Source organism: Amblyraja radiata, chromosome 26, assembly GCF_010909765.2.
Source record: "Amblyraja radiata isolate CabotCenter1 chromosome 26, sAmbRad1.1.pri, whole genome shotgun sequence".
NCBI lineage: Eukaryota > Metazoa > Chordata > Chondrichthyes > Rajiformes > Rajidae > Amblyraja > Amblyraja radiata.
The window spans coordinates 28987092-29008985 of record NC_045981.1 but is presented as its reverse complement, the minus strand read 5'-3'; the positions used below and the strand labels follow the sequence as shown (position 1 = coordinate 29008985).

General features: G+C 42.5%; 1 protein-coding gene across 1 annotated transcript in view; it reads left to right on the top strand.

Annotated features, from left to right (window-relative positions):
* The first annotated feature begins 2256 nt into the window (after window positions 1-2256).
* The window catches only part of ccdc57 (coiled-coil domain containing 57), a 98796-nt gene continuing 79158 nt past the window's right edge, over window positions 2257-21894 (top strand). Inside the window, 1 exon segment of the mRNA XM_033044575.1 lies at window positions 2257-2368. The gene's annotated coding sequence lies outside the window, so the exon portion shown is untranslated.

Sequence of the window (21894 nt, the reverse complement as noted above, 5' to 3'; positions counted from 1 at the left end):
GAAAATTGCCCAACGCATCACCGGTTCCTCGCTCCCCTCCATTGAGTGTCCAAAACAAGCGTTGTCTGTGGAGGGCGCTCAGCATCGCCAAGGACTGCTCTCACCCCAACCATGGACTGTTTACCCTTCTACCATCCGGGAGGCGCTACAGGTCTCTCCGTTGCCGGACCAGCAGGTCCAGGAACAGCTTCTTCCCGGCGGCTGTCACTCTACTCAACAACGTACCTCGGTGACTGCCAATCACCCTCCCCCCGGACACTCCTCCCACAGGAAAAACACTATGTCTGTATATACGCTAATGTAAATATTTATTCAAATCATATGCTATGTCGCTCTTCCAGGGAGATGCTAAATGCATTTCATTGTCTCTGTACTGTACAATTAAAGTTGAATCTGAATCTGAATCTGATATTCATGTATGGACATCAGATTATAATCAAACAATTGGCCCATGTTGACCAACCTGGGTCTCACTGCACACCTGGTACTATTCCTGACCCTGACTCCAGTTGCATACCTTCTCTCATTTTGTCCCCGAGTCCAGCCTTACACCTGGCCCCCTATTCTACCCTGATCATAGCTGCTTACCTGCTTAGGTTCCCAGTGCTGAACACTCCCATTGTCCCTGCTTTGACTGCACACCTTGTACTATTCCAGACCTTGACTCTGGATGCACACTAGGCCTTGCTCCTAGCCCCTCTGCACTGACAATATATCTGGCCCACACATAAAGCCCCATATCTGATCCCCTGGACTTAACCTATTACATTCAAGTCCACAGGTGCATATCTAATGCGGAAATCTTTTATGGGGCACTTCACAGACTACATTTTGTATCACAAAATTTGCTACATCCATTGGCTTCCTTGTTATCTAACATCATTTTAAACCTATGCTCTATATTTCTTGATTGCCCTACCCTGCCAAAAATACTGTTTTAGTGTGAGTTTGGTCTTTCTCACCTTTGTTCAATCCCTCCATCATTTTAGTTCGAATCTGCTACTGAATGTAAATTCATTCCCTTTCTCACACGTTTACTAATCCATCCTTGCTTAATTTCCACCCCCACATGCTGTGAAACTATCATGACAGTGAGAGATCCATAAAACTGGAATGAAGGAATTACCCCATGGATGGAGATGATATCGCATTTTCCGTTATAGTATAAATAACACCATTTAAAGCTCATTTAAAGCAGAGAAGCTTTTCACTTTCAAAATTGCTTAGACAAGTTCAAAAGTAGTTAAACTAGATATCCCTTCATTTCGGTACGTTTCTCACATATAGTTTAGTGTAGAGATACCTCATGGAAACAGGCACTTAGGCCTATCAAGTCCACACCAACCTTCGATCACCCGTTCACACTAGTTCTATGTTATTCTCACTTTCCCATCCACATTAGAGGTCATTTAAAGAGGCCAATTAACCTATAAACCCACACGGCTCCAGGATGTGGGAAGAAACCGGTCACAGGAAGAACATGGAAATTCCACACTGACAGCAGCTGAGGTCAGGATCAAACCTGAGTCTCTGGAACCGTGAGGCAGCAGCTCTACATGCTGTGCCACCCATAATTTCTCACATGTAAAAAATTAATCAAAATTAATTAAACAGGATGATTTCCAAGTTCAACAGTTGTGTGTTATTAGTTAATAATAAACTAATGGAGACACAAGAGTCTGAAGAAGACCCCCAACATGAAACTCCCTGTCCATTCCCTCTAGAGATCCTCCAGCATTTTGTTTTGATCAATAACATATCAATACATGGCAGAGCACTGAGGAGGTGACAGAGAGAGGAATAGAGGCATTGCATCTTCACTCCCCATCCTATACAGCGTAAGCAAGTTTTATGTTGTCCTACAGGCAACCTCCACAGATGCTGCCTGACCTGCTGAGTTGTGTTTCACTCAAGTCCAGCGTCTGCAGCCTCTTGTGTCTCCTGCTCAAATATTTATCTCAATACTGGGCTGATGATAAAGCATAAGGGAAACTAATGCAATTAATAACATTATCAATAAGAGCAGGAATTTGGCACCTGATACTCTCAAGTCTATTTATTTTCCTTTCTGTTCCGAATCCTCAACACTCTTCTCTGTCAATTTAGGTGGGTTTTTTTAACGGGCGGATGAAGCGAAGCAGTGGCGGAGGTATTGATGGTGTGACGAGGGGGAGGGGAGGGGGTACTGCCTTTCGCGGCCGCGGCGGCCGGCGGACCGCGCTCTGTGCACAGGGGGAGGGCATTGACTGCGACGCTTCACCGTGTCCATGGCAACGGCAGGAGGCGGCGCCGGCGGCGGCGGCCTGTTTAAACGGGCTTGGAGTTAAGAAGGAGAGGAATTGCAATTGGAACTACACGGCAGTGAAAGGTGAGGTTGTAATTTTGCACAGCGGTGTTTGCAAAAATCGGATTAATCTGCGGGATTTGGTGCAAATCTTCCAGGCCGCCAAACAGGCGCCAGTTTATTGAATTACAAAAGGTTCATGATTTGTATCCATATGCAAGTTCAATCTCATGTCTTCTTCAAGACCACAAAAGTATTTAAGAACAATATGGTGCTTAGCTGGAACATTGGGATAATGCAACACAGAAAGATTCATCTTCGTTCAGCCAGACCACAGATATCAACGTGATCATAAGAGTCAAGGCTTCAATTGTCATAATTTCTCACAATTATTCTTGATCTTGAACTTCTTCAACAAAAGTGTCAAGAGAATCTCCAGTGTTTAATTGTCAAATGTACCCAATATGGAATTATGAATTTTTTACTTGTAGCAGCACAATAGATCTGTAAACACAGTACTCAAAGTAACACAATAAAATAATTAATTAAATATAAAACCATAAGAATATTGCAAAAAGCCTCATGGTTGTTTGGAAGAAGCTATATTTGAAACTGGAGGTCACGGTTTTTACGGTTTTATAACCAAGTCAAAACAAAATGTCCTGGAGGAACTCAAAGGGTCAGGCAGCATCTCTGGAAGGAATGGACAGATGATGTTTCACGGCTAAACTCAAAATATCTGGATGTTTTTTAGATTGCCTAAATTCCTTCCATTCCCTCCGTAGATGCTGCTTAACCTGCTGAGTACCTCCAGGACTTTGTGTTTTACTCAAGAGTCCTGCATTTGCAATTCATTGTGGGGATGATCAGCCATGATCACATTGGCTCGAAGGGCCGAATGGCCTACTCCTGCGTCTATTGTCTATTGTAACTGTATTTTAACAGATTTTGCAGATAGTGGATGGTTGTGAAAGATTGCAGCAGGATCTGGATTGATTGGCCAGGTGGGCAGAGGAATGGTTGATAGAATTTGATACAGAGAAGTGTGAAGTGTTGCACGTTGGGATGTCGAACAAGGGCAGGACCTACACAGTAAATGGTAGGCCTCTGGGTAGTGTTGTAGAGCAGAGGGATCTAGGAGTACAGGTGCATGGTTCCTCAGGTAGATAAGGTGGTCAAAAAGGCTTTTGGCACTTTGGCCTTCATCAGTCGGAGTGTTGAGTATAGAAGTTGGGAGGTCATGTTGCAGTTGTATAAGATGTTGGTGAGACCGCATTTAGAATATTGTATTCAGTTATGGTAACCATGTTATAGGAAAGGTATTGTCAAGCTTGAAAGGGTTCAGAAAAGATTTACAAAGATGTTGCTAGGACTAGAGGGTGTAAATCATAGGGAGAGGGTGAGTAGGCTGGGTCTTTATTCCATGGAGGAAGTATAGAGGTGTACAAAATCATGAGAGGAATAGATCGGGGTGATGCATAGAGTGTCTTGCCCAGAGTAGGGGAATCGAGGACCAGAGGACATAGGTTCAAGGTGAAAGGGAAAAGATTTAATAGGAATCAGAGGGGTAACTTTTTCACATAAGTGTGTCGAACAAGTGGTGGGTGTGTGGAACAAGCTGCCTGAGGAGGTAGTTGAGGCTGGGACTATCCCATCATTTAAGAAACTGTTAGACAGGTACATGAATAGGACAGGTTTGGAGGGATATGGACCTAGCACAAGCAAGTTGGACTTTAGCTGGGACAGTGTTGGCTGGTGTAGGCAAGTTGGGCCAAAGGGCCTGTAGCACTCTTTGACTCTATAACAATAAATCAACACCTTTTAAATTGGGAAGAGAAGAGTTTGGTTGGGATTTGCGCTGAGGAAGAAAGTTAGATCAAGGCACAGAATTAAAGATTAATAAACTAAGGCTAGTTAGGCATAAATAACTTTTGATGTAAATAAAAGTTAATTGGGACCAGGGGAGTCTTTTATATATCATTCAGACAATAAACAAATAGAATTTTAAAATAAAATAATATAGGTTAATTAGAATCTTACTTTAAAATATTGTATTCTTTAGCTGAATTTAAAGCTTTGGATTGATTTTCTTACCTGTTGACTTCTAAATTAGTCCATTTGAATGGATACAGCCCCCGCCCGACATAACAATCAGAATGTAATGAGTAGAACATTAAATGGAAGAAGACAGCACCATTCAGGTTCCAAGACGGTTGGAGAAATGTAGACAATTGAAATCAGGAAAGGGTCAAAGTAAAGTAAGATTACACGTTGGATTTCACAGTGAGATTATTTAGAGGAATATAAACACAAAGTGCGAGAGAAAGTCTGTAGATCAGGCAGCATCAGTGGAGGGAATGGGCAGATGTTGTTTTGTATCGGTACCCAAGGATTATATTTCCCATATAATTCCTAGTTAGGTGAACCTGGCTGGGTAACACAAGACTGCATCAAGGGAGTAAACCCATCAGAATTCCCTCTTCATTAAATCTGATGGAAACATGACCAGACTTCAGCTTCCAATAGCCATTTCTTCTCAGTTCTGCATTTATGCTGCCAGCATTGTGATTAATGGGAATGTAGTTCAGTACTGATTACCTCCCAGAATTCTGCACATTAAATTGTGGATAATATTACAATTTCTTGAGATAAAAGATTACAGATACATTAAATGTTGATTAAATTGCTCCTATTAATGGAAGAAAATGTTAGCCTAAGTGAAATCCAACTGGTGCAGGGTTTTGACTGCAGGGCTTTGACCAGAAGCATTAGACCATTCCTTTAGAGAAAACAAAATTATTTTTTCAGAGCACTGATGTTTAATCAGTTTCAATGCAAGACTATTGAACTGAAATGTTAACTCAGTTTCACTGTCTAGATGCTGCCTGACCGGCTGCATATTTTGGGCATTTGTTTTATATAACGTTTGCTATGTTTAAATCTACTGAGGGCGTTCCTAAGTCATTTGCATCTTCAAACAAAAAATGTACCTAAAAATTTAAAGTGAACAAAATAGAGTATTTCATTTTTTTTTAATCAGAGTTTGCTCTCATAAATAATGACATTTGCACACTTAAACACATTGATTTCTTGTATGCCGGCAAGTATGTTATGGTGAAATAATATAAATATATATCATGAACAAACATAACGCCTAATCTACTGTGAGATGTCTAAAGGGTGCTTTAAAAACCTTGCTTTTCTTATTTCAATCAGATGAAAGTCATGCAAAGTAAAATCTAGAAAATATAAAGTGTGAATAAATTAGATGTAAATGGTCAACAGATAATGATGTAAGGATAAGGAAATATAGGAGGATGTAAAAGGTTTTGATAATAGTCCAAACAACAAAACTTTTGAAAAATGTTGTTAAATTTCCAACATTTACTTTCAAGGAAATAAGACAAACCACTTGCAAAAATAATTTTTGGTGCCAGAGAAGTGGTATAGCTGCAATTTTCAATAATTATGCCATTATACTATTGAATTTAACAGTCACTATTTTCAGCTGTTTTTAGAACTGTTCTGATGAATAGGTACCCCTGTTCGTGTCATCGTAATCATTTCAGTACAGGTAGTTCTGCTATAATACGTGTTTAGATAACTTTAATTGGATATAACCTGAGTATGAATTAAGGAACATTATGTGCATTACATGTGCCAAATGGGTTACAATACAATTTCGATCAGAGCGATTTAAAGGTTACTTGGGAAATTGGCAATCAGAAAAAAAAGCTGTTTTGGACTTAACAGTATGGGAGCAAAAAACCTGTTTGCACATAACCTCCCAGCAGTAACCAGATATCATTGTCTCATGAGAACACAGTCTGTTAGGTGGCCATTGAAATGACAAACAATCTCTTCATTTGGCACTAGCCCAGCAACACTCAATTAAAAATTATAACACACTGATTTTAGTATTTTTAGCTTGCCGTAACAATTAAACGTTGCTTTTGAAAAGGCCTTTATTTTCGATATTCTTGCAGGGAAAAATAAGTTTGTCATTGTGAGTTCAAAACTTTCTAGTCCCTAAACCACTTTTCCAAATGGATACAACAGTCTTAACATGAGTTTCTATAGTACGAGATTTCTTACGAATGCAGCTATCGCATTAGAGCAGTACTACCTGCAGCAAGCAAGACGTCTGGACTGACATCTTCAACCTGTCACTTGCCCAAGCAGTTGTCCCCACGTGCCTTAAAACCACCTCCATCGTGCCAGTGCCAAAACACTCCACTGCGGCAAGCCTCAACGACTTCCGCCCAGTTGCACTTACCCCCATCATCACCAAGTGCTTCGAGAGGCTGGTCCTGGCACACCTCAAAAGCTGCCTACCCCCCACACTGGATCCCTATCAGTTTGCCTACCGCAAGAACAGGAGTACGGAGGATGCCATCTCAACGGCACTTCACTCCGCCCTCTCCCACCTCGACAACAGAGACACTTACGTAAGAATGCTGTTCATCGATTACAGCTCAGCATTCAACACCATTATACCATCAAAACTGATCACCAAACTCGGTAACCTGGGCATCGACCCCTCCCTCTGCAACTGGATACTGGACTTTCTAACCAACAGACCCCAGTCTGTTAGGTTAGACAAGCACACCTCTTCAACCCTCACCCTGAACACCGGCGTTCCACAGGGCTGTGTGCTGAGCCCCCTCCTCTACTCCCTCTTCACCTATGACTGCACACCTGTACATGGTACTAACACCATCATCAAGTATGCAGATGATACAACGGTGATTGGCCTCATCAGCAACAACGATGAGTCGGCCTACAGGGAGGAGGTCCAGCACTTAGCAGCATGGTGCGCTGACAACAACCTGGCCCTTAACTCCAAGAAGACCAAGGAGCTCATTGTAGACTTCAGGAAGTCCAGGGGCGGCACGCACACCCCCATCCACATTAACGGGACGGAGGTGGAACGTGTTTCTAGCTTCAGGTTCCTGGGAGTCAACATCTCCGATGACCTCTCTTGGACCCACAATACCTCAACTCTGATCAAGAAGGCTCACCAGCGTCTCTTCTTCCTGAGGAGACTGAAGAAGGTCCATCTGTCTCCTCAGATCCTGGTGAACTTCTACCGCTGCACCATCGAGAGCATCCTTACCAACTGCATCACAGTATGGTATGGCAACTGCTCTGTCTCCGACCGGAAGGCATTGCAGAGGGTGGTGAAAATTGCCCAACGCATCACCGGTTCCTCGCTCCCCTCCATTGAGTCTGTCCAAAGCAAGCGTTGTCTGCGGAGGGCGCTCAGCATCGCCAAGGACTGCTCTCACCCCAACCATGGACTGTTTACCCTCCTACCATCCGGGAGGCGCTACAGGTCTCTCCGTTGCCGAACCAGCAGGTCCAGGAACAGCTTCTTCCCGGCGGCTGTCACTCTACTCAACAACGTACCTCGGAGACTGCCAATCACCCCCCCACCCCCCGGACACTTATTATCACTTATTATTATTTATTCAAATCATTTGCTATGTCGCTCTTCCAGGGAGATGCTAAATGCATTTCGTTGTCTCTGTATTGTACACTGACAATGACAATTAAAATTGAATCTGAATCTGAAGTCTACCAATAAGAATTGTAACAGCACTCCCCCTGCAGTATTACTGATGTCAATATTTGAATTTCCCTAGTTAGCTGTGTGTATCTGGAAAGCATATTAATAATTCCTGCAATAATGCCAAAGGCTGAGGCTCTGGCTATTATTAATAAAGCAAAATCAGGCACATTATTACTAAACACCCAAAAATGTGTTACTTGTATTATTAAAATTTTACTCGGCATTAGTTTTATTATGTGCTTGTAATACAACTAATTTAGATCATAATTTCCCTTCCTGTATTGGAAGAAAATTGACTGGGATACTAGTTTTGCCTTGATCCTGTGCTTGCTCTTTGTCCTCAGAAACACACAGAGATTTGATTAACAGGAGTGTCTAAACTTTGGCCCAGTATTTGCTACAGAATGTTTGATAATTAGTTAAAAATGAAGGGAACATAATCATCTCAAAATCTTTGACGTGCAAATTGGAGGAAATACGAACTGATACTTCCAGAGAAATTGGGGGGTGGGTCTCAGAAGCTTGGTGACCAATGGAACTGACAGTCCATTTCTTTAACTAATAAGAATTAGAGATTGAGAAAGACACAGAATTAAATAGAAGGAAATAGAGTGAATTGGTATTGCATCATGTATGCATTGTGAAATTCCAAAATAGAAGTAAAAGGAAATGTAAGATCTTTTTAACAAACAATTTAGTCTCTAGGAACAAATTGCTGTCAGAGGAATGAGATTTTGCAAAGATTGTTTGGCATTGCTTTAATGTAAACCGTGTAATTGAAGTCATCTTTGCTCTGAAAATTATCAAACCTAACTTTCTGCAATTATTTTAACTCACCATTCTTTCGCAAATGCAGTAAAAAATAAACTAGGATTGAAGAGTCATCCTTTGCTTGTACAGGTGCATAACCTTTTATCCGAAGATCCAAATAACGAAAACCTCCGAATAGCGGACATTTTTTCGGTCCTTGAAGAAAGGTCCTTGAAAACGTACACCGAGGGCGGCCCGCAGAGGTGACAGCGGAACCTCCGGTCGGTCCTCGAAGAAAGGGGAACTAAATCCCCATTCATAAAAGAGAAGGTGAGGGTATATTGCACGGGAGGGTTAATAATTGACAATATGCTGCTGCCTGCCCGCTGAGTTAAAAAGTTCCCACGGTAGACTCACGATACACAGTGTATCGTGAGTCTTGCGTGGGAACTTTTTAACTCAGCGGGCAGGCAGCAGCAGATTGTCGCTCCCTTAAGTTTCACCTCACCTACACCCCTCTGCTTCCCGGCCATGTGTGTGACCCCTTCCCTCCCCTCTCCAGCTCCCCGCTCATTGCACCGGCGCGGGGGCTTTGCACTGTCTTCACGTCGGCGATACCAGCAGGTCAGTGCCAGTCACCGGAGACGTCAGGACCAACGGGACACCGACCCCCAGGCCCACTGCAAGCACGGAGATCCCAGAGACCCACAGCCAGCAGCAGCCCAGCCCCGTTCCAACTCCAGAGGAAAACTGCAAACTGGCCGGAGACGTCAGGACCACCAGAAGCCGTTCCCCGAGCTGCGCCCCCTCATCGGGACACCGACCCCCAGGCCCACTGCAAGCACGGAGATCCCAGAGACCCACAGCCAACAGCAGCCCAGCCCAGCCCCGCTCCAACTACAGAGGAACCTGGGTTGCGGATGACGGGGCGCAGCTCGGAGCGTCGTAGGGGCCCATCGGGGAGCGGGTTCCTGTTGGTCCTGACGTCTCCGGCCACCTGCCATCCTCCGGGAACTGTACCGCCCTTGCAGGAGAGTGGGGTTGTTTGCAGTTGCAGAGGGAGGGGGCAAGGGCGGTACAGTTCCCAGTCTCAGCTCCAGTCCAGGGGGGTGGCCGGAGACGTCAGGACCAACGGGACACTGACCCCCAGGCCCACTGCAAGCATGGAGATCCCAGAGACCCACAGCCAGCAGCAACTCCAGCCCAGCCCCGCTCCAACTCCAGAGGAACACGTAGGGGCAGAAGCTGATGGTGTGCAAGGTACGTCTTGTTCTTGGGGTGGCGGATGAGGGGACGCAGCTCGGGCTGTGGGCAAACTGCCACTTGTCGCCGTAGCGGCCCATCGGGGAGCGGATTCCTCTGGAGTTGGAGGGGGAGGGGGGTATTGTGCTGTTTGATCGCCCCCTGCTATCCCAGGGACAGGGAGACACAGCGGCTTTTTAGACTGGTGGGCAATCACTTCCAAAGTTCTGCCCACACAGTCAGTACACCTCTCCTACACTGCATTTCATACAGACATTTATTCTGCAAGAAAAAACGACATTGAAGACTCAAACTCGCGACCGAGTAACTGCCAGGATCGAGGCGCAAACTCGCGACCTAGCTCGGGGATTCAAGAATCCCCGAGCTAGGCCGCCTAAGGGCATGTAGCCCCGCTAGGGTGACATGAGTGCGAGAGGTGATTCAATGCTGCGGGCACATTTACAAATTCAGGAATTCATTCAACACACTGCATTTCATACAGACATTTATTCTGCAAGAAATAACGACATTGAAGACTCAAACTCGCGACCGAGTAACTGCCGGGATCAAGGCGCAAACTCGCGACCTTGCGGATATGAGCCGAGCACTCTACCACTGAGCCAGCCATTAAAATCTACGCTAAAAAATTTCCATTCCGAAGGCCGACAAATTCTGAATTACGAAAAGTGTCTGGTCCCAAGGCTTTCGGATAAAAGGTTGTGTACCTGTAGTATGGGTTCTCCAGCAATCTGACTTGTAGCAACTAGTGTAATTCCTCCTTGCCACAAATTGCTGGACGATTTTGATGGGTGATAATGCTGTCGGTATTACACCTACTGTTGTGTTACTGGACTCTTGATGTTGTACTGAGACCGTTATACTTCTTTAATCGGACTTTACTGTACTTTATGTTGCTCTGAACGTTATTCCCTTTATCCTCTATATGTACACAGAGGATGGCATGTTTGTAAATATGTATAGTCTTTTCGCTGACTGGATAACACACAACAAAAAAGCTTTTCACTGTACTTCGATACACAAGACAAAAATAAGTTTTTGCCTTTGGGTTAAATATTGCACAATTATATTATACTAGACCAAGTGCAGACCCGTTGGGTCTGTTTCCACAACGCGCGTTTGCGGGGGGGGGGGGGGGAGCTGCGGCATCACACTCACACTAACCACCCCCCAATCACAGTTTTTTTAAATTACTCTATATTGAGTGATGTTATGTGAAGTCAGATTGGCTTTTGTTGCCAGGATTTTGTTTTGGGGTTTAATAAGGGTAGTTCACTCAACACACAGAATGCTTACAAATACTGAAGAATGAAGAAGACTTTTCTACAGATGAATTCCTCAGTTAAAATAAAAACATCAAGCCAATTCACATAAATATAACATAATTGTGGCAATATTTAAACCAAAGGCAAAAACGTTTTTTTTTAGTTTAGTTTAATATTGTCAAAGGTACAGTGAAAAGCTTTTTTGTTGCGTGCTATCCTATCAGTGAAAAGACTATATGTGATTACAATCAAGCCGTCCGTAGTGTACAGATACAGGATAAAGGTAATAACGTTTAGAGCAAGATAAAGTTCAGCAATGTCTGATTAACGATAGTTTGAGGGTTTCAGTACAGCATCAAGAGGCCAGTAACATAACAGCAATTGCATAACAATGGTCAGTTAGACTTATTGCAGCAAGTTAGGTTTGATAGTTTTCAGAGCAAAGATGATTTAAATTACAAGGTTTACATTAAAGCAATGCCAAACAATCTTCGCAGTCTCATTCCTCTCACAGTAAATTGTTTTGTAGAGACTTAATTGTTTGTTAAAAAGAACTTACAAAAAGAATGAAGACGCTTTATGCTTCTATTAATTCGGACATCTGGACTAACATTCAGTACCTGGTATAGATTGGATGTTTGAGATTAAGTTCTTTACTGGCTTTTTTTTAAGGTTGTACACGAAAACAAAGTGGTTTTGCATTAGTTTTTTGCTTTAAGAACAGATTTTAGTTGAAGCTAGCTGAATAATTTTGTGCAACTCACAGCTGCTAGAAATGAGTCTATTGCTGTGACCCAGATCACCCATCCATCTTATGAACAGCAGGATATGTTCTTTCAAACTTCGTCATCCAAATGGCGAAGGAGCTGTAACTGGTTTCATTCACAAAGCTACTGTTCAATCACTGTGGAGAAATGGTTATTATCTGAACCTAAAGGCAAGTAGGTTGTGAAGGTTTCAACAATATATACCATGAAACACAGCCTTGTGTCTGGGTCGGGGGTGGGTCTCAGAACTTAATTAAATCACTTTGCATTGCGACTATCCTGAAATAAATCGCAAACCTTCCCATTAAAAGCTTAATCCATGAGGTTTATTTCCTTTTGCTAATTTTAAGAGTTTGAGAGATTGCTCTAATTCAATTTATTTGGGTTCTTTGGTATATTCCTGGGCTGAATCATCATACAAGAAATATATGTGTTTGAATTAAAGCATATTTAACAGTTTGGTCGTGACTTCTGGCGTATTCTACACTAAAGGCAGCATACTACTGTATTCTTTGGGTTTGTTAGGGGTTTTTTTTTTGCACTGGCTGAGCATGTTGAATTCTTGGATTCTTGCAACTTAATTCTTGGCTATTTCAGCATAATTCAGAGAGTACAAATGTACATCAGTACAGAAAGTACAGTTTACATTAGACTCCTTTCATCTGTGTATTTCTTTAGGATTGCTTTTGGTAAATTTATTGCTCATTGCTTTGCAATTTATTTACCATTTTATAAATCTAAAGAGAGAATTTGCACGTATAGAACATTTCGTAAACTGAGGACATCCCGACGCATAGCACAGATTTCAGTTTCTTTAGACATGCAATCGTTATGATAATGTGGGGGTGAATGAAGAAGGTAATCATGCACACGCTCCCACGGAATCTTCTTTCCGTGACATGGTTTGAGGGATAAATATTGATAAGGATTCCTTAGAGAACTCCTGGCACTTCAGAAAGTACACTTGGATTTTATCTGTCTACACAGTTTAATGTCTTCTGAAACTTGGAACCTCCAACAGGGCAAGGCACTTCTCTCAGTGGACTGAAGTGCCTGTTTAGAATACTGTATTTGCTCAAGTCTTTGGAGTGGTACTTAAACTCAAAAGCTTCCTAAGTGCTGCCATGGAGCAAGGCTGATTCCTTTCATTCTGTGCTCATTTTAGTTTGATACTACCTGTATTTGCAAACTGGTCACCTTGGTTTTACAAAGCTGTACAGCACAGCCTTTGGCAAAATGCATCCACATAGACCTGTTACACATCCTATTTGCCTGCATGAGGACCATATTTGTTTATGCCTTATCTATTTGTGCCAGTCTAAATGCCTCTTAAGCATAGTAATTGTATCTGATTTATCTGCCTCCTCTGGCAGCTTGGTCCAGATATCAAATATTCTTTTTGTAAATAAAAGCTTACCCCTCTGATCCCCTTTTTTAAACTCCTTACTCCTGCCTAAACATATCCCCCTTTTTCTGTGATAACCCTACAATTGGAAAAAGATTATGACTATTCTCTCTATGTCTCTCATAATCTTATTTAAGGTCACCCCTTAACCCCATTCTCTCTGAGAAAAGAACCCCAGTGTGTCGAATTTCTCTCCAAAACTAAAATCCTCCAATCCAGGCAACATCCTAGTGAATCTTCTCTGCATTCACATCCTTCCTATAGTGTAGCCACAAGGTGCACACAATACGCCAAGAATGGCCTAACCAGTGTAAAGCCTATTAACATGTCTTAATTCTCATATCCTATGCCCCAACCTATGAAGGCAAGATTGGCAAAGGTCTTCTTCACCACCTTATTAACTGATCTGCATTGCCACTTTTAGGGCACTATGGACTAGCACCCTTTGGTTTTTGTGTTTATCAACATTCCTCAGTGCCTTGACATGTAATATAATTAGAGTCATATCAAAAAAGGGTTACATTGCTGGATTATATAAAAAAATACTTTTGAAACTTATGTTCCACTGAGTAGTTTACTACCCAGCCAACCAATGTTGTTTCAAATAATTTTATTAATAGAAGCTTTATCATTAAAATGTATGTTCCTGTCATCAGATCTCCTTCCGGTGTCGCACGGATGAATTGTTTTGTTAATTACTTAATTGTGTAGCTCCATCTTCTTAGGCAGTCTCTTGGGATGGAGATAATTTGTTTCCACTCCAGTGGAAGCTTGCTCAGTGTGAGTTCTTCTAACGTAGTATTACATTGTCTTGGTAGAGCAAAGACTTCATGCACAGGCAAGGAAGTCCACGACTGTCACACGATTGCATGTTCAGGGACATGTTCAGGAAGCACATTATTGGATGCATGGACACAGATGCAAGCATACAATTTCTCCATATTATTTTCCCTTGGACCTTCTCCCTCCTTCAGTCCCTCTTCTCAAATGCCTGGATAGCAAGTGGATGGAACCAGCAGGGGAAGGGGAGAAAAATGGGTGCTGGGTGGGGCGAGTGGTACGGGAAGGGAAAAAAGTGAAAGGACCAGAGGTGATCGGAGGGTGGGAACGTACATACCATTGAGTAGTTTACTACCCAGCCAAAATGTGAGGTATTGTTCTTCTTGTTGGCGTAATTGCAAAGGAGTGCATTTTACTTGGATCAATTTGTGAACTATTTTGAAACTGCACAGGTCTTATCCCAATTGTACCAATTTCAGGTAATCCAACAAAATACATGAACAAAACAGAAAATGCTAGAGTAACTCAGCGGGCCGGGTAACATCTGTGAAGAGAATGGATAGGTGGCATTTCGAGTCAGGACACTTCTTCAAACTAATTTTAGTGGGGAGTGGGGGGGGGGGGGGGGTATAGAAAGCAGGAAAGATTGGACATAGCCTGACAAGTCATATGTGAAATGACATGACATTTGCTTTCTTGACGTAGTAATTGAAACAAAAAAAGTTTTATTCACCTAGCGGCTGTTGGTTTGTCAATCAATTTGGTTTTGAGGTGATTGCTCCAGAGAATCTGGTGGTGGGATGGGGGAGAAATCCATGTAATACACTTTCATGGTATATATTTAGAAGGCCTGCTCACGGCAGCATTGCCATCTGTAAACTATCAGCTGTTATCTTGTCATGCATAGTGTGGAAAGAAGTATATGTTAAAGAGTGACCTGAATAGATTGGAAAACCTGACTGTTGCATCCTCAAAATTTCTTCTGGAGGTCATTAAAACTAATGTCAAAAATAGGTCAGTGCAATCTATTGTGAAAATTGAATAAGTTTTAGTGTTGATGCAAACACCATAATCAAGAATAAGTCTATTCTCTCTCACATACGCATCAACTACCTTGTGCTGGAGACACAAGATGTTGGAATTTTGAACAAAAAGTGCTGGAGGAACTCAATGTTCAGGCAGCTACTGTGGAGGGAATGGATGGAGGATGGACCGCATTTCGGGTCGGGATTCTTCTTCAGACTGTAATAGATTGTTTATTTTCCGTTATATTTTCACCATTTCCAACATCAAGAAATAATTAAATAGGAAATGAATCTACCAGTACATAGAAACATAGAAAATAGGTGCAGGAGCAGGCCATTCGGCCCTTCAAGCCAGCACCACCATTCAATATGATCACGGCTGATCATCCAGAATCAGTACCCCGTTCCGGCTTTGGGATGGGGGAGTGATCTGGTGGAATGATCTGGAGTTACCGATAGAAACCCACTTGGAGAAGCTACCAACTCCACGTAGACAGCATGAGGTCAGTATCGAACTTGCAGCACTAATGTTGTGCCACCTTAGGTCACTATGAGAGAAAATAAGTTGTTAAGGTTTATTATTGTCACATGCTAAGGTACAGGAAAAACCTTTGTTTTTGCATGCTATTCAATCACATCAGGTAATACTATACATAAATACCATCATCAAACTGAAGTACAATAGGTAGAGCAAAGGACAGTAGTACTTTGGGGTAATTTGCTATGTCTAATCATGCAGCTGCTTTACCAATGACCATCCTTCTATCATCAGGTCAGAGTTGAGATGTTTTGTGGCACTTGCACCATTGATCCACTCACATTGCCTCAGACAGTAAACCAATCCACATCTCCATGTAGCAAGATAATATTCAGGCATGGTCTGGAAATATTAGGTAACATTTCTGTTCAAAACGTGCCAGTTCTCTGATCCTTCAACAAGAGAGAATCTCATTACCTTCTCTTGACAGTCGGAGGCATTACCATCAAAATGTCCTCCCCACCACTATTGACATCCTAGGAATTACCAGTGCTCAATAATTCAACCAGATCAGCTGTTTAAATCCTGTCGCTGCAGAAATAGGTCAGAGGCTTGACATCCTGCTGCAAGTGACTTGCCCCCTGACACGGTCTGCAAGACTTTGCTTGGCTGGCAGTGAGGGAATGCTCGCTCCCCTGCAAATCACTCCTGCACAGCCAGAGTTTCACTCTTAACACAAGCTGCCCTCAAGATGGCCGCAGTGTGGATGAGGTTATCGTCAATCTCTTCATGACTGTGGGTGAAGCCAAGAAGGCAATTCTTCCCAAGCAACTGCCCATCAGAGAACTCTGTGATCTTTGCTCTGATCCCACAGGCGTCCTCAGATAAACATCAACTGGTGCTGGGAGGCCATCTACCTGATGAAAGATGCACTCTTGCCGTACGTGCAACTTGTTTGTTGCGCAATGTAAGGAGAAGCCTTCATGTAAATGCTGTCAACCAGATATTCCCAGGTGCGGATGAATATGCTGAGGGATATACTGGTGTTCAGTGCAACAAATGCAAAGGCTTTTTAGGGTTGGACCAAAGTCCAGGATCCTGCTGCCACCTGGACACTGAGGGGCAGGGTCCTTCACAGCGGTCTCTACGGCACTTCATGGGTATATTGTTTAAGGAGGAAATATGAGTGATTTGGTACATTGTGATAAAGAATGTGTTTATTTTATAGTTCAATGAAAGAAAGGAGTGTGCCGATTTGTACTTCCTGTATATTATGAAATAAAAATAAAATTGTATGGCACAAGTTGGAGCATGATAGTCTGCATTTGTCTTCTTAACAGAAACATAGAAAATAGGTGCAGGAGTAGGCTATTCGGCCCTTCGAGCCAGCACCGTCATGGCCGATCATCCAAAATCAGTACCCCGTTCCTGCTTTCTCCCCATATCCCTTGATTCCTAAGAGCTCTATGTAAATCTCTCCTGAAAACACCCAGTGAATTGGCCTCCACTACCTTCTGTGGCAGAGAATTTCACAGATTCACAACTCTTTGGGTGAAAAGGTTTTTCCTCATCTCAGCCTAAATGGCCTACCCCTTATTCATACATTGTAACCTCTGGTTCCGGACTCCCCCAACATTGGCAACATTGTTCCTGCATCTAGCCTGTTCAATCCCTTTAGAATTTTATATGTTTCTATAAGATAACCTCTCATCCTTCTAAATTCCAGCAAATACAAGCCCAGTAGATCCATTATTTCATCATATGTCAGTCCCGCCATCCTGGGAATTAACCTGGTGAACCTACACTGCACTCCCTCAATAGCAAGAATTTAGGAGACCAAAACTGCATACAATACTCCAGTTGTGGTCTCACCAGAGCTCTGTACAACTGCAGTAGGACCTCTTTGCTCCAAACTCAAAGCCTCTCGCTATGAAGACCAACATGCCATTTGCTTACTTTCTGTGACTGATGTACAAAGACACCCAAGTCTCGCTGCACTTTCCCTTTTCCTAATCTGACACCATTCAGATAACAATCTGCCTTCTTGTTCTTGCCACCAAAGTGGATAACCTCAGATGCCATGCATCTGCCCACTCATCCAACGTATCCAAGTCACCCTGCAGCCTCATAGCACCCTCCTCGCAGCTCACCCTGCCACCCAGCTTTGTGTCATCTGCCAACCTGGAGATGTTACATTTAACATTTAACAATATTCAGAAGAAAGCAACCTGCTTGTTTGGCATTCCATGCGCTATCCTAAACTTTCATCTACTCCATCACAAAATAAATGATTATGCCATAATAATAATAATAATAATAACTTTATTTATAAAGCACTTTAAACAACCGCAGTTGCCACAAAGTGCTGTACATGAGAACTCATGGACAAAAAGTTATTACAAACTATTAAAAACCGTAAAACGAAGGACTAAAAAACAGTAAAAATTAAAAGACATTAAAAGCACTAAGAACAGGAGCAATGTCTCAGCCAGTGTCGAAAGCCAGAGAATAAAAATGAGTTTTTAGGGAGGATTTGAAGATGGACAGTGAGGGGGCCTGTCTGATGTGCAACGGCAAGGTGTTCCAGAGTGCCGGAGCAGCAACAGAAAAGGCTCTATCCCCTCTGAGCTTCCGCTTAGTCCTTGGTACCTCAAGGAGCAGCTGATCAGCTGACCTGAGGCACCGGGCAGGAGCATATAGGTGGAGCAGCTCAGAGAGGTAAGGCGGGGCGAGCCCATTCAACGATTTGAAAACAAATAAAATAATTTTAAAATGAACTCGAAAGTGCACTGGAAGCCAGTGATGGGAGGCCAAAATTGGCGTAATGTTCTCCCTCTTTTGAGTTCCGGTTAAAAGGCGAGCGGCAGCATTTTGAACCAGCTGGAGACGAGCCAATGAAGCTCGTGCGACTCCAGAGTAGAGTGCGTTACAGTAATCCAGCCTAGATGTAATAAAGGCATGGATTACTGTTTCAAAATGCTGCCGCTCGAGGATGGGCTTCACCTTTTACACCCTTAGATCTGCTCCAATAGCCAATATTGGATTTTGGTAACATCCAGACATTTCTGGTGGGCAATTTGGTGCAGATAATGCCATTGAATACCAAGGGATGTGCTTAGTATCTGTCTTGAGAGCACTTTCTGGCCTAGTGACCCTTGCAACTTTTCAGTTCAAGCCTAGATTTTACCCGCTGCATGCAAGCATGTTCTTTATCTAAAGAACCGTGAACACAATCATTTGGAAGCATCCCTACATCTGACCTTATGATGGAAAAAAGGCTGAAGATAGATAAGCCAATGAACACACCCTGAGTGAGTCGGGTTTTGTTGTCCTAAGACTTAAAATATTGGCTTCCTAAAAACTTGGCTGAGTTCTTTTGTGCGAGCATACATGTTCAAAGCATACAAAAATGATCTTGTCATTATTAACACATTATCTCTGTATTGGGAAGCCAGTCAGGGAAAAATATAGCTTGCATCATTGCTCTTATTTTAGCTGACACAATACTCATTGCAAGCGTTGGAAGTATCTGTGGAGTGACATTCACAATCTATTGTATAGCAAAGGTTGATTACTCATGAAACAGTTGAGCTGCAGATAAAGCAGAAATAACAGCAACCTCTCATAACATAAGCATGGTGACTTGTGTAGACAAAATGTAATGGCTAGGTTATAGTAATATTTTTAATTTAGATGGAGACACAAGAAACTGCAGATGCTAGAATCTTGATCACTGGAATCTAGGTTCATAAAGTGCTGGAGGAACTCAGCGGGTCATGCAGCATATGTGGAGGGAATGGCAGATGACATTTTGGGTCAGAGCCATTCTAATTATGTGTGTAAAATCTTAATCACTTGTTTTATATGTTCACCATACTAAATTGATAATGAAATTACCACATCATCAGCACTTTCAATAACTAAATCCTTGTCTTTCTCAGTTTGGGATAAATTTGGAATATTTTGTGAAAAAAAGGCCTGGCGTTAACACAGAATCTAAGTGATATTCCTCTTGGCTCAGTGGGATATGACCAAAGGAGGGCAAATGGGACTAGCTTAGATGGGGCATCTTGGTCGCCATGGATTAATTGGACCGAAGAGCCTGTTTCTTTGTTACATAACTTTATGGCTCATTTTCTTGGTTTATTTTAGTGGAATTTATTACATAAATTGTAATAAATTATGAAATGACCAGTTTTATTACGAGATCATCTAAATTACAATGTTTAATTGCTGAAAGGGCCTTTTGTGTTTGAATCAATGATATTAAATAAAAGCAGTCACATGAGACAGTAATCAGAAAATAAAGCTCAAAAAACAATTTACCAGCAGCTGCTTATCACTCAACCCACTGGGTCCCCAATCCCCAGCCCCTGCTTTTTCCATTTGACCACCCTTATCAGCTTCTATTCATCATCGTTCTTTCGTGTCAGATTCCATATTCCACCCAAGGTCAGGATCCTTTGTTGTCTCCACTCGTCCCCCACCTGCTCTGTCATCATCCCTCTGCATTTGGCGCCATTTGCCCAACAATGCCTCTTCACTTGGATCCACCTATTGTATGCCACATCCTGCCAACCCCCTCCTCCTCACCTCTTTATTCCGTCCATTTCCCCTTTTACACACTATCCTGATTGCAGGGTTTTGTCCCATATTGTCAACAATCCCTTTGCCTCTGCAGATGCTGCTTGAACTGCTGTGTTCTTCTATCAACTCGTTTTCCGCTCGGATTCCAGTATATGCAGCCTCTCGACTCCAATATAAAAACTGCTATTTTTCCCATGCTAACTAACTCCTGCTCCCTTAAATATCAGTGCCTTGTTATGGAACAGTTTGGAGTCGGAGGCCTCCCATGCAGCGTTACCCAGAGTGCTGTCTTTATTGTGGAAACATTTGACTGTGAGGGTCATCAAGGTCGTGAGATCCACGACTCGTACGTTTTTGGCTGGCTTCCAAATCTGATGTGGACAGCTTGTCTGTTTTCACCACCACTCTGTCTAAATTCTTTCTCTATAACTAAGAATGCCAAGGAGATTAAATCAGTCATTGTCCTGATTTATATACCTCCGCTTCTCGCTGGCTAAATGCCTTTGGGGATAGCATGAAAAGCTACTAATAAAGTCTTCTCATTGTCGTTGCATTTCAACATTTTGGGTGCAGGCAAATCGTTTCACTGAATTACATATTTACGATGGGAACCGATCTTAATCGCAGGACCATCAAACACATTTGCTGAGACACAGTAATTTACATGAGTGGCCTAAAACAAGTGAATGAAAAAAGCAGAAATCAAAATACATTATTTTTATCAAAGTATTTTTGAGGGCAGACTTTCTGGAAATGCAAACACCCCAAATACTGAATGACAGAATAAATAAGGCCATGACCATGTTTAGTTTAGTTCAGGTATACAGCATGGAAACAGGCCCTTCAGCCCACAGTATCCACGACGACCATCAATCACCTGTACGCTAGTTCTATGCTATCCCACTTTCTCATCCACTCCCTACACACTAGGGGCAATTGACAGAAGCCAATAAACAACAAACCCACATGTCTTTGAGGTGTGGGTGGAAACTGGAGCACCCAGAGGAAACCCACCAGGGAGAACGTACACAATCTACACAGTTGGCACCCAAGGTCAGGATCAAATTTGGATCTCTGACTCCTGCTCAACTACTGCACCACTGTGCACTGGTGTGTTAGGTGGCAAAATAGCCAGCTGGAACCTTCCCTGATCTCTGTCATAAAGTGGCAAAATATCTTGGCTGAAAATATCCGACCACTTGGTTAATGTAGGCCAATTAACATAACTCCATCAGTTAGGCAGCATCTGGAGAGCCTGACCCGCTAACTCCTTCAGCACTTTGTGTTTTGCTCAAGTTTCCAGCACTTGTGTCCCCTTTCCAACATAACTCTATTGTCTGTACCGATGATCAATGCGCACGTGAATGTCTTATGTTGATGACAATTTCCAACTAATACCTCAGCGAGTCAGCTGGTTTGTTTTTCTGCTGATAATTCCAGCATCTGCCATCGCTTGTGTCTCCAAACAATATTTTTATTCATGCAGCTGTTTCTATAATTTCAAAATAGATTACTGCTTGTAGGGGTTATGATTGAATAGTTTGAAGACTGGTTCTTATTTGTAATGGCTACCACCCTATCTTTCCTGATTGTTGCTGCTTGATGCTTAATGATCTTAACACCATGATCAAAAAGCAAGTTCTTTTAAATATAGACACCAGAAGGTTGAAGACAGAAGTATGTATTCCATCCTGTTCCCACTGTGTAATTCTGATCTACAC